Below are 14,081 nucleotides of genomic sequence, written 5' to 3'. Positions count from 1 at the left end.
CCATTCTCTACAGTGGTCAGACTTTTGCCCCCAGCACTACACTGAAACTGCCCTTGTCAAGGTCACCCATGACCTTCCTCCCTGGTGCTAAATGCAATGCTCACATCTCTGTCCAGTCATGTGGCACTATCTGGAGAGTTGACAATTCCATCCTCTCTGACATGCATTCTTGTCTGGCTTTCAGACCACCACGCTCTCCTGGTTTTCCCTTCTCTGTGTGGCTGTCCTTCTCAGCCTCCTTTGCTAGTTTCTGACTACAGTGGAAGGTCTGAATGGTTTGATACTGAGGTCACTGCAAGAGAAAAAGATATCCTATGTATCCTAGATATCTTAATATCCTGTTCAGCGGTACTAGGCAAGTCAAGTCAAAATATCTGAAATGGAATCCTGATTTCTCCCCATCGCAAAGTTGCTCCACCCACCTCATCTTCTATATAGCCCATATCTACCTGATAATGGTGTGGACAACCATCCTGGTTTGCCCAGCTTAAAAATCCCACAGTGTGGGAAATCCTCTGGTTCCAAGTAAACCAAGACAGTTGTTCACCCTACTGATAATACTATGTTTTAGCCTTTTATTGTTGGTATATTAATACTGTAACAATATATTCCTCTACAAGGGTAGGGATTAGGGAGTGATTTGTTCATGATGATACCTGTCGTACATAATAAAGTTCTCAATAAATATTTATTTAATGAATGAATGGAGAGCCAATAATTTCTATGGTAGTTTAGGATCATCCAGTGCTTAGTATAATTCTCAATAGTGGATGCTTACAAAATAAATGAATGAATTCCTTATAAATTTATACACAATAAATACAGGTATACAAATACTATAACAATAATTAGTATTTAAATGGCTAACAGATGTGCAAATATGACCCCAATTAGCATGTTAATTGCTAATTCCCCTTTATGGATGCTACCCACATTCTCCTTTTTGATACTATTACAAACACTAATACATACACACAACATACAGTGTCATGTGTAACGTCTGTAGACCCTCAGTAATTTAGAGCATCCCTGCCTGGGAATCGTGCACACTTTACGCACTTTAAGATGATCAGATGGAGCTCCCTCCAGAGCCCCCAGTTGCTCAGGCAGAATCCTGGCAACACTCGTGCCTGACGTCCCCCCCTGAAGTTCTGCAGCACCCCCGACTTCAGAACTCAGCTGACTTGAAAGTTGGGGCATAATCTCAGCACAGTTGTAATGACTACAGATGTCAAACTTTTTGAAAGAGAAAAAATCTGGCAAACTATTCAAAGAAAAAGAAAAAGCTTTCTGAGGTCCAATGGGGTCTTTTCAAGAGGTACGGGTAGTTCTGGAAGGACCTGAAGAGCAGACAAGGGAAGGAGATGGGGACAAACATGTCCTATTCCCGCGGGGAGCTCAGCCCTTAACAACAAAATTGAGCAGCTCAGAGGCAATTATAGAGAACACAGAGACTCCAACCAGAGAAAAGCCTATGAGGACAGAACAGGGAAAGAACTGGGAGAGCTGGGGGAAGGGCAGAGTGGGATGTTGTCCAGGTCCTCAGCGTGAATCAGCACCTGACCCTGTCAGGGTGGCTAAGGTCACCTTCCTACCTAAGATAGCAGAGTGATCAGATGCCACCTGTGCTGTAACGAGGATCCTATTTCAGGAATTGCCTTTGGGGTTCCTGGGAATTTGTCTGGTGATCTAAGTATCTAGTGTCTAAGAGCAATTTCTATCCTGGTCCTCTGGTCCTTTCTCACGTGCTTCATTCTTCCCTCCAGGTCTAGTCTTGCACTCCCACCACCTGAGCTACACTTAAGGGTAAGAAAATTAGACAGAACCCCTCCAACCTGCTTAGGTGTTTCCCCAACCCCAGGGAAAGGCCCCCTGCCCCAGAAGCTTCTTACCTTCTCTCCTCCCTCAAGCGTTGCAGCACATTGGAATCACCTGGGGCTCTAAACACTACCGATGCCTGGGTCCACCCCATCAAGAGACTGTAACAGTTGGGTTGTGGCCTGGGCAGTGGGGTTTTGAACAGCTCCCTGGGTGACTTTCATGTGCAGCCCGGGTGAGAAGCACTGCTCTAGATCCTGAGCTGCAGGCGTCATCCTTTTGGATGAATATCCTGCAGGTCCCTTTGCCTGTATCTGAGGGAAAGGGGTGACAGGGAAGGCAGACGCTGACTTGAGGAGGGCTGGAAGGCAACTTGCTGTGCTGGGGGATGCAAGAGCAGAAGGCAGTGTCCCAGTCCTCCAAGCCCAATCGCCATCTGTTCCAGGACATTTCTGAGGCTCTAGTCAGTTGTACAAGTGAGTAAAGTGTTGATTTTGAAAATGAGAGCATATCAAATTCACTTAAATTTGGCTAGGCAGAGCTCCATAGACCAAGAGAAGTAAAATCCAAGAGTAACTCTGGCCTCGCCATTAGAGCAGTGGATCTGAAATTGGAGTGTGCCTCAGAATCACCTGGAGGGCTCGTGGAAACAGATCGCTGGGCCCCGCCCCCAGATTTTCTTATTTAGTGGGTCAGGGTAGGACCCAAGGATGGGCATTTCTCACAAGTTCCCAAATATGTGGATGCTGCTGGTTTGGGGGCCACCGTCTGAGAACCACTGCACTGGGGTGTTTCACTGTGAACCCAATGAAATGACATTTCCACCTGAAGCTATTTATGGTTAGATGTGTAACACGGTCTGCCTTAGCTACTCGTCAAACTTTTACAACACCAAACTGAGTGAAATGAAAAAAAAAAAAAAAAAAGGCAAAAACCGAGATATTTGTTTGGTTGAAAATAACATTTTAGGATAGTAAGAAATATTTGGAAGAATAACATTTTTCTCCCCTGTTCCCTTCTTTCATGTATTTGGTTCAAGGAATTAGGCTTTGAGTTCATCATGGTGTTTTATGAAATGATGTTCATTATCTTGGCCTGAAAACAATCAATGTAGTTTCCAGAAATGCTTTACTTACTTTTGGGCAATAGTGTGTATCTGAACAAATGATTCTAATAAATCAGTAAAATCCCCTGGTCAGTCTTAGTTTGTATGTAAATCCTATCAAGGATTATAAATATAAAAAAATCGTGAATGAGACAGTTTGAAGCTAGCTTTGCTGACAGTCTAAGAAAGAGAGCTGAATGTTCAGAACATCTAGTGAAGTGTGCTCTCTTTTAAACTCTCCGTTTTCTATGACCAATCAGTAAGAAAACTAATATTTCAGAAGCCTAGTTTTTCACAGTGGGCGCACATTTTGTTAACCCTGGAGTGAATTCAATCTTCTAGTTATCCAGAAAATATAACAGAGCAGGGGGAATTGGGGGAACACCATTTCTTTTAACCGGCAATATTATTTCTGATTTATGTAAAATCACTCAGCAAGGACACTGGCACAGAGTCACCAATGGGATAGCAGTGTATGAATGGCGCCTTCTTCACTGTCTACCCTCCTGGAGTTTCTTGGTAGCCTGGCATTAGAAACACGACAACAAATTGATATAGTCAGATTTTTCTGTCTCAGGCTTTTGCTTCTGTTATTGTTTTTTTTGTTTGTTTGTTTGTTTTATGCTTATGGTAGAGATAAGACTAACAACTTAGGAAAGTAAAAAGTTAATATCTCTCTCTAAGTACGTTTTGTCAAAGCCAAATCACCTGGATCTAAGTTTCTACATTCACTGCTCAGGGAGATTTTGAATGATTTCTCAACTTTCCAGAGTTCTTTATCTGTGTACCTTTGGCTTCAAGCAAAGCCCAATTATTCCACTTGTCTACAGTTTTAGATTTTTACCTGGAAATCACTCACCTTCCTTTAAGTAGTAAAAACATAGTCTTCGAAACAAAGACAGCAAGATATCAAAATCAGTTTGTTTTTTAAAAGGAAAAATCCCAGCCTTGATATTAAATATACATCTTTGATTATTAACAGACTTACTTGCTAATAATGACAGTTTCCTCTCCATATATCCAGGCTCTCATGAATTCTCCATATGTCTTATTGTAGTAATTACAGGCACTGCCAATCCCCATCCAGAGGAACCTGCAGTAGGAAATGAGGGGCCCAATTCCCAGAAAATAGCCAGGACCTAGGAAAGTCATCAGATTACAATCAGTATTTCCTCAACACCAGAAGGAGCAATTACTTTAACTTACTGATGTTCTTGTTCTTTTTTATCTAAATGTTCTTTTAATCTTCTGACATATAGGTGAATTACTTAAAAAGAAAAAGGGAAAAAGATTTAAAAAACAACATAAGCATAACATGAGGCTCTTCACAGCTCCGAGTAAAAAGTATTCCAGAATACATAGTACTCCAGTTCCATTTGATCTCAAGCATTTCATTCTGAATGGACTGGAGTAGTTGTCTATTCTTTAAATTTATTTATTTATTTATTTATTTATTTTTGCCTGTGTTGGGTCTTCGTTTCTGTGCGAGGGCTTTCTCTAGTTGTGGCAAGCGGGGGCCACTCTTCATTGCGGTGCGCGGGCCTCTCACTATCGTGGCCTCTCTTGTTGCGGAGCACAGGCTCCAGACGCGCAGGCTCAGTAGTTGTGGCTCACGGGCCCAGTTGCTCCGCGGCATGTGGGATCTTCCCAGACCAGGGCTCGAACCCGTGTCCCCTGCATTAGCAGGCAGATTCTCAACCACTGCGCCACCAGGGAAGCCCCAGTTGTCTATTCTTGCTGTGTTAAACGGTGTCAATGAGTTTCAAATACAAGTCAATCAGTCCCTCTGGTAGCAGGCATGAAAACCAGGACAAGTGACAAGCTGACAGGTCTGTCTGGCTGCCTAGTTTTGTCTGAAAGCTTTGGGTTTGAAAGCACCGGTCAACGGAATGGGTGGGTTTGAATTAGTTTGTGGTTTTGGTGTCATCTGTTTAACTGTGAGAAACATGGTCTGCAAAGACAATGTCCAAACAAAAACATCCATTCCTCTTTTTTTTCCTTCAAAAGGATTTGGTTTAGGAAGAGAATCTTAAGCTAAATCTCATTAGACAAAATAAAACTAAGCATTGAGGAATGAGGCAGTGGGTCTGATCAGTGTCTAGACCAGAGTCTGAGTCCAGTGATGTGGTTTTAGTGAAGAGCCGTGGCCCTTACACCCTTGCTGATGCAGACGATGACAGAATTGTGAAGACTGTGAATCTGGTGAGCAGCCAGGGGAGTTGCTGTTGCTTGTGTCAGAGAACAAACTTGGCAGCTTGATTTTAGTGGTGGTGGTGGTGAAAAGTTTGTCGAAAGCTTGTTGGAATGGTTTTAGGAGTTTTATTGTAAAGTTATACCATTTCTATATATTACTCCTTTAATTCCGTTCTGTCAGTGAAATAGTCATGGAGCCAAAACTCACACAACTGTCTGAGACAGTACAGTACTCTCACTGCCTGGTCTGGAGTTCTGTAATAATCTACATAACCTAAGTTTTTGCATGAATCATCTAAATTGGAAGTTTAGCCCCAGATTTGACAAACAAGGATTACTCCTTAATCTGAAGTAGCTGGGTTAATGTGGACAAGACTGTCTGCTTTTTTGTCTCTAAAGTGAAGGTCTTTGTTAATGTCTACAGAACCAAAACGAATTTTAGTTTCTTTGGTCAGAGGGTCTTAATCTTAGGATTGTTCTAATAGTACTATGAATAGATGACTGACTTTATATTAAAATAATTTCATTAAGTTCTTAAAAGAATTAAGCAAGCTGATTTGATTATATACATATTTCCTTAAAATATCATCAGATATACTGACCTCTTATCAACTGACATATTATGCATAATAACAAAATACTTTGCTAAATATTTACAGCTTGAAACATTGTAGACTGTCAATAAATATTTCCTGAATGAATTTTAAAAGTTAATTAGACTTGTGTAAAGCATGAAGATTTAAATGTTATCCTTATTTAGAATATTTTAGGTGTATTTACATTTTGATAAAAATGGAAAAATATATTATTTCTCATACATTTAGTCCATGTGAAGTCAAACGTCTGTCTGTTTGGGAATAGACTTATTCAACAAACATTTACTTCATATGCTAGGGCCATGAGGAACAAAGACATACAAATCAAGGCTTCACTTTTCAGTTTTTATGTAAAAGTTTCGTGCCATGTAGAAAGTCTTAGTATTTGGGAACCACCATTCTAATTTAAAATATGAAAGTGGAGAGCTGTATCTCCTGAAAAAGGGAGATTGTGATTGTGTTGAACTCCCTTAGGAGTTGAGAACCTGAGTGTTCTAACCAGAGAGAATTAGAGTTTTGAGTCCTTAGCGATCCATCTTATGTCAGCTTAATTCATCCAACAAACACTGAGACCCTTCTAGGTATAGATATAGCTCCAAGTTAGACCTGTGATGGTATGATAGGTATAACTAGGTCCCCATCAGATCCTGGGCAGGGAAAAGAAATGTGAAAAAAAGCACAAAATCAAATAATTATCACACAATATGATCTTTTCACTTAATGTGTATATCTTATACCTTCCGGTTGGAGAGAAGAATGCTCTAGGCGGGGAGAAATTTTGGTAGAATATTAGGGAAATACTCTGGTTGTGTCCACATTACACTGCTCTCTGCTTCTCAGATTTGGGAACGCTCATCTAGGCATGTGTGAGTGCAGGAGTCTCTTGCACACCCCCAGGGGAGCAGTAAATACGTCACTGCATTTTTGTGCAGAGATGGCCTCCATGAAGCCAGCAGCTGGGGCCTCCCACCCTCTGTCCTAATCAAGAAGCTGTTACGTTCCATGCTGGGTGTATACCCTAGAGAACCCTGTGCACACGAATGTTCATAGCAGCACTGTTCACAATAGCCCCAAGCTGGAGACACCCTAAATGTCCATCACCAGTAGAATGGGAGATTAAACCATGGGGTGTTCATATAACTGCATACCATATGAACTGCAGCTGCATGCCACAACCTGGATGAAACCCACAGGCAAAAAAGTGAGCAAAAAAGCAAGATAGAAGAATAATGTAGGATTCTATTGCTAAAGCATGTAAAACCAGGCAAAACTAAAGTACGTTGTTTGGAATATGAAATTAGGTGAGAAATCTATAAAAAAGCAGGGGAGCAATCGGTAAGAAATAGAAGGTTGTTTACTTCTGGGGATGAGAGTGGGTATGTTTGAAAAGGCACAAGAGGAGTTTCTAGGATGCTGCTAACATGCTACTTCTTGTCCTGGTCTGTGATGACATGTTTATTTGTGCATTTTCTGTAAAACAGATTTTTAATGGGCAAAAGGAGACTATTGCCATGTCCTTTTTTTCCAGTGCTCCCATAAAGAATGTGGTGCCCAGGGCAGAGAGGGCCTCTGGGGGAGAGGACCCACATGCACGGTTGGGCATTGCCCTGTATCCTTGGGGAAGGGAGAGCTGCCACGTGCCAGGTGACTATAATCCTGGCAGAGATCAGTGAACTGGGGCAGTTTCCCCAAATTGAAGCTTACAGAACCCCCAAATAGGAATGATTCTTTCCTCTCTGAACCCTCACGGCCCTTGCTGGCACTAAGTCCTCTGCCTATGTGTGTCACCTTTGCACACTCCTCGAGCCCCCTGTCCCCATCACCTGATAATACAGGGCCTCTCAGTAAGTGTGGGTTTAAGAAGCTTAGATTTGAGTCCCAGTTTCATCACTTACTAGTTATGGACACCTAGCATCTTTAAGTCTCAGTTTCTTCATCTGTAAAATAGGCATCAACACACTCTACTCACCAGAGTGCCCAGAGGTTCACAGGAGAAAGTGGGTGTGAAACTGCTTTGAAAACTGTAACTTACTAGAGGGCTTTGGCTCATTGTACCCTCTCAACTCTTTGGCTTCACTGACCCTGAGATTCCCCATATGTATAAAGCTAAGAACCCAGAGAGCCAGTGCTTGGAGGGATCTGGCAAAAGGAGTTCAGAAGTATTGGTCAGCAAGACCCATCCAACAAGGCCAGTGTCCTCACCTTCCCTTCCCCAACCAGGAGTCACGGGATCTCAGCCTGGGCCAGAGGTTCCTAGAACTAGAAGGTTCTGACCAGACCTCACATTTTCCCAAGGAAAGCATGGAACTAGAAGCTCGCTGGTAGCAAAATGATCATCTACCTGGGATTTAGGTCTTCCTGGTGGTTCCCCTATTGCCACTCTCCTTCCAGTTGAGATGCTGGCAAGCCATCTCCCTTCTGTGGCTTTAAGCCCTCCCCCGTGAACTGAGGAGTTTGAACTCCATAATTACTCATACTTGTCACAACGGTTTGCCTGGACAAGGCAGAGCCCTTCTCTGAGGCTCAGTTTCCCCTTCTGTCAAATGAACGGGTTGGGCTCCATTCCGTGGCTCTCAACCCTGACTGCTCAGGAAAGCCACCTGGGAAGATGTTAAAAAATCAAAAACCCACATGGCGACCCTCCTCAGGCAGGGCTGAGAACCACAGGACTATGTGATAGTGTCATAGACTGTCAGTGTATGACAGCATGATGTCCCCAGCCCAGAGGTGGTGGACAGAGTGAGCTACCAGCTAGGCTCCTGGTCCAGGGCTTCAAGGATGCCAGTTCTTGTGTTTGCCCCTCCCCAAAGGTCCAAGGGAGTTCTACCATCACCTGCAACATAAACATCTGGGGGGACTTGTTAAAAAATACCTCCTCCCTCACCTCCACCATTCACGGACCCTGACTTGGGTGCCCACTGGGGGAGGAGAAATCCAGTGAGGAAGGAGCAGTGGTGGGGAAGGGGTTCAAGTTAAAAGACTGTGGAACAGTCTTCCTTCAGACCCCCATCAGGAGTAGAGAACAAAACAAACTAAACATTCCATTCCATTGAGCCTTATAGTAAACTAAAATACCAGGCTGAATTGGGCAGAGAGACAGTCAGTTCTCTGGAAAACGATGGAGAATCCAGACCCAGGGCACTTTGCAGCAGCGCCACACTCCCACTCGACATCACTCCGTGAAGAGACCCACGACGCTTGAAAGTGTGTAAGGACTCTGCTGTTGAAATAAAGCCTTATCGGATATCTTATGGAACTGGGGACAGATGCCTGCTATGAGGAGTTTTCCCTGAAAACTAAAAAACCATCTGATATTTCTGAGTTAATCTGGTAGTGTGGAGTGATGGGGTTTCTACTGGAATTATCTGGATAATTATATTATACTCTACTTTTGATTGATCCACAGAGCTTGTGGAAGTTTTTTTTAGGTTTTCAAGGGAACTATAGTCATCCCCATTTTTCTTCCACTGTCCAGGTCCCATCCAGCCCTTGTGGTGGCACCAACATCACCACCATGCCCCAAAATAAAAGAAAATAAAGAATGGGATAAAGAGAAGGAATAGGTTCAAGAAAGGGAGAGGGCAGAGGACATGGATGAGGCAAAGTGGGAGGGAGACAGAAAGGAGTACAGAAGGCATTCCAGAGACATGTTCACCTTTAGAGCAAAATTGGAATGAATTTGAATGAAAAAAAAACACCTGGAATTTTACCTTGCTCCACTCCATCGCAAACTTACTTTAAAGGATACTTGTGCCAAGTCTATCTTACCAAAACAAAATGCCGACTGGAAGCGGTTATCTAATATATTTTTTAGTGCTTTCATTTAACATGTACAGATAATTGGTATAAAAGTATTCACCTTCACCATTGTAAAGCAATTATACTTCAATAAAGATGTTTAAAAAAAAATATTCACCTGAATTCATTTGCTAATATGCTGTGGGCTTCAGCCATCTCCTCAGGTTTACTCTTCGCTGTTTTGCAAATTTCCTTTACCCTCATGGACCAAAAGCCCAAGGAAACACTCTCCTTAGATACAGAGCTAAATGACTGTGTTACCTGGTATTGAGGATGTGTTTTTATAATTCCAAACCAAGAGAAGAAAGCCAGTGAGCAGCAGGATTGCAATGCTGGCAACAGGCGCAACTTCAGTCACCATGCTGGTGACGTTATAATGCCTTGGGTTCAGCACTTCCAAAACCATCTTGTGTTGCTTGATCTTAGGGGAAGCAATTTAAAGTCCTGTGGAAATCAGAGTGGCAGAAAAATTAGAGAATCCCCCAAAGGTACATCTAGGACTCCTGTTGCTTCAGAGGATGCTGTACTGTAGAGATGGGTGCTTTGTTTGATAACGTGATTGGACACTTAGACAAGACAGATTTGTAGTTACAAGTCAAAACAATCAAGCCCAAGAGAGATCTTTTGGCTTGAAGTGCAGCATTTCTGACCTTGGTAGAATCTCATGTTTGTTTAGACTCTTGGTCTGATAGAACCATATCATCTTGCCGTTGAGTAGGTAAGAGTGACTGAATTCTCAACTGAGAGCTAAATTTCTTACAAAATACATGAAAATGAAGCTCATTCCAGTGGTGGAGTCATTCTGTGACTTCATCAGCAGATTTTGTTTAGGCAGTCTTTTTCCCTGGTGGACAAATCAACTGAAAAAAAAAAAAAAAAAAAAAAAGCATCCTCCAACCCCTTTCCTTGCTCAAAATTACTTCCCTAAAAGGGTAAGCTTCTCCAGTAAGAAGGTGTTTCATGGGCATCATTGAGGCAATCTCAGAGCCTCCCATAAAGTTGTCTGTTGAATTCAATGTAACTCACTCAGGGCAGTCTTTTTCTATTGGCTTTGATGAGGCTTAAAATCTCTTGCACCACGCTAGATGAAGCAGTGTACATGGAGGCCAATGTCAGAGTGAGTAGGAAAGAAGAATAGGAGAGGAAGGAAAAAGGGAGAGAAGAAAGAGAAGGAATAGGGAAGCAGGAAGAAAAGAGAGGACAGACATAGTAGTTGCCACCAGAAATAGGCTCAGGTGCCATTCAGCAACCAAGCTCCCCACAGCAGCCAGTCTCCTGTGGAGGACAATTTTCAGTTTGATTTGATGATTCTGTTTTTTTTGTTTTTTGTTTTTTTAAATTGGAGTGCAGATATATTTTTTTCTAGTTTTACTGAGATTTAATTGACATACAGCAGGTGTACAACATAATGATTTGGCTTATATACATCCTGAAATGATTATCAAAATAGGTTTAGTGAGCATCCATCATCTTGTAGAGATACAACACTAAAGAAATAGAAAAAATATATTTTTTCCTTTTTCTGAGAACGCTTAGGATTTACTGTCTTAACAACTTTTATATATAATGTACAGAAGTATTAATTATCTCTGTCATGTTGCACATTACATCCCTAGTCCTTATTATTGTATAACTGGAAGTTTGTACCTGTTGACCACCTTCATCTAATTCACCCCTCTCCCAAACCCCCACCTCTGGTAGCCACAAATCTGATCTCTTTTGTGTGAGTTTGTTTCTTTGTTTTTGAAGTATAATTGACCTACACAGTATGTTGGTATCTAGACACAACATAGTAATTCAGTATTTCTATACAGTTAGAAATGATCACCATGATAAATCTAGCTGTCATCTGTCACTGTACAAAGATACTACATAATTACTGACTATATACCCCAAGTGTACATTTCATAATCATGTCTCATGTATTTTGTGACTGAAAGTTTGTACCTTTTAATCTGCCTCACCTATTTCTTTCTTCCCCCCAACCTCCTCCCCTCTGACAACTATTTGTTTGTTCTCCGTATCTACGACTCTATTTCTGTTTGACTACGTTTGTTCATTTGTTTTGGTGTTTAGATTCCACATATGAGTGAAATCATGAGTATTTCTCTTTCTCTGTCCAACTTATTTTCACTTAGCACAGTACCCTCTAGGTCCATCCATTCTGCTGCAAATGGTAAGATTTCATTCTTTTTTATGGCTTAACAATATTCCATTAAACACACACACACACACACACACACACACCTTCTTTATCCTCATCTATTGATGGGCACTTAAGTTGCTTCCATAATTTGGCTTCAGTGAACATAGGGGTGCATATATCTTTTCTAATTAGTTTTTTGTTTTCTTGGAATAAATACCAGAAGTGGAATTGCTGGATCATATGGTAGCTCTATTTTTAATTTTTTGAGGAATCCCCATATTCTTCTCCATAGTGGCTGTACCAGTTTACATTCCCACCAACAGTGCATGAGGGTTCCCTCTTCCCCATATCCTTGCCAACACTTGTTATTTGTTGTTTTTTTGATAATAGCCATTCTGACAGGTGTGAGGTGATATTGCGGTTTTTGTTTGCATTTCCCTGATGGTTAGTGATGTTGAGCATCTTTTCAAGTGCCTGTTGGTCATCTGTATATCTTCTTTGGCAAAATGTCTTTGCCCATTTTTAAGTAGGTTTTCTTCTTTTTTTTTTTTGAGTTATATGAGTTCTTTGTATATTTTGGATATTAACCCTTTGTCAGATATGTCATTTGAAAATATCTTCTCCCATTCAGTAGTCTTTTTGTTTTATTGATAGTTCCCTTTGCTGCACAAGAGATATTTAGTTTGCTATGGTCCCTATTCTTTATTTTTGCTTTTGTATCGCTTGCCTGAGGTGACATATCCGAAAGAATATTACTAAGACTGAAGTCAAAGAGCATACTGCTTATGTTTTATTCTAGAATTTTTATAGTTTCAGGTCTTAGATTTAAGTCCTTAATCAATTTTGAATTTATTTTTGTATGTGGTGCAGAAAGTAGTCCAGTTTGATTCTTTTGCATGTAGCTGTCTAGTTTTCCCAACACCATTTATTGAAGAGGCTGTCTTTTCCCCATTGTACATTTTTGCCTCTTCTGTGGTAGATTTTTAAAATATTTATTTATCTATTTATCTGGTTGCACCAGGTCTTAGTTGTACACGTGGGCTCCTTAGTTGTGGTTCCAGGGATCCTTTAGTTGGGGCTCGCTGGCTCCTTAGTTGCACCACACAGCCTCCTCAGTTGTGGCATATGAACTCTTAGCTGCGGCATGCATGTGAGATCTAGTTCCCTGACCAGGGATCAAACCCAGGCCCCCTGCATTGGGAGCGTGGAGTCTCATCCACTGCGCCACCAGGGAAGTCCCCTTGTTTTGTTGATTAATCGCCCTTTATGTCTGTTAATATTGGCTTTGTATATTTAGGTCCTCCTTTTTACGTGCATATGTATTTACAATTGTTATATCCTCTTGTTGTATGGCTCCATTTATCATTAAGTAATGTCCTTCTTTGTCTCTTGTTGCAGTCTTTGTTGTAAAGTCTATTTTGTCTGATATAAATATTGCTACCCCACCTTTCTTTTCATTTCCACGTGTGTAGAATATCTTTTCCATCCCCTTACTTTCAAGCTGCATGTGTCTTTAGAGCTGAAATGAATCTGTTGTAGGCTGCATATATGTGGGTCTTGTTTTTGGATCCATTTAGCCACTCTGTGTCTTTTGATTGGAGCATTTAGTCCATTTACATTTAAAGTAATTATTGATAGGTATGTACTTGTTACCATTTTGTGGGGTTGTTTTTATGGTTCTCTTTTGTTCCTTTCTTCTTCTTTTGCTCTCTTCTCTTCTGATCTGATGGTTATATGTAGTATTATGTTTGGATTCCTGTCTTTTTAAGTGTGTGTATCTATTACAGATTTTTTGGTTTGTGGTTACCATGAGGTTTAAATATAGCAATCTATGTAAATACATGATTATTTAAAGTTACTGATCTCTTATGTTTGAACACATTTTAACAACTCTGCATTGCCCCCCACCACCACCCCACTTACTGTTTTTGAACTATATTTTAGATCCTTTTGTTTTTCATATCCTTTAACTACTTATTGTAGATATAAAAGATTTTACTACTTTTGTCTTTGAAATCCCACTAGCTTTGTAAGTGGTTTATCTACTACCTTTACTGTATATTTGCCTTTACTAGTGAGACTTTTTTCCTTTGCTAATGAAATTTTCATATTTCTAGTTATTGGGAGTCTTATCCATTTAGAGAAGTCTTTTAAACATCTCTTTTAAAGCTGGTTTTGTGGTGCTGAACTCATTTTTAGCTTTTTCCTGTCTGTAAAACTTTTGCTCTCTCTTTTTTTAATGTGAAGGAAACACTTGTTGGGTATTCTTGGTTGTAGGTTTTCCTCTTTTAAAACTTTAAATGTATCCTGCCACTCCTTGGGCCTGCATAATTTTGCTGAAAAGTCAGCTCATAGTCTATGGGATTTGCCTTGTACGTAACTTGTTGTTTGTTTTTTCCCTTGCTGCTTTTAAATTTCTCTCTTT

At 40.9% G+C, this 14,081-nt stretch overlaps 1 pseudogene; it reads right to left on the bottom strand.

The window, feature by feature from the left end:
• LOC132358767 (aromatase-like) overlaps positions 1 to 9,916 on the bottom strand; it is a 31,489-nt pseudogene extending 21,573 nt beyond the window's left edge.
• Positions 9,917 to 14,081: the final 4,165 nt, after the last annotated feature.

Source organism: Balaenoptera ricei, unplaced genomic scaffold (assembly GCF_028023285.1).
Source record: "Balaenoptera ricei isolate mBalRic1 unplaced genomic scaffold, mBalRic1.hap2 scaffold_354, whole genome shotgun sequence".
Lineage (NCBI taxonomy): Eukaryota > Metazoa > Chordata > Mammalia > Artiodactyla > Balaenopteridae > Balaenoptera > Balaenoptera ricei.
The sequence above is the reverse complement of the archived record's forward strand: the minus strand, read 5'-3'. Positions and strand labels throughout refer to the sequence as shown.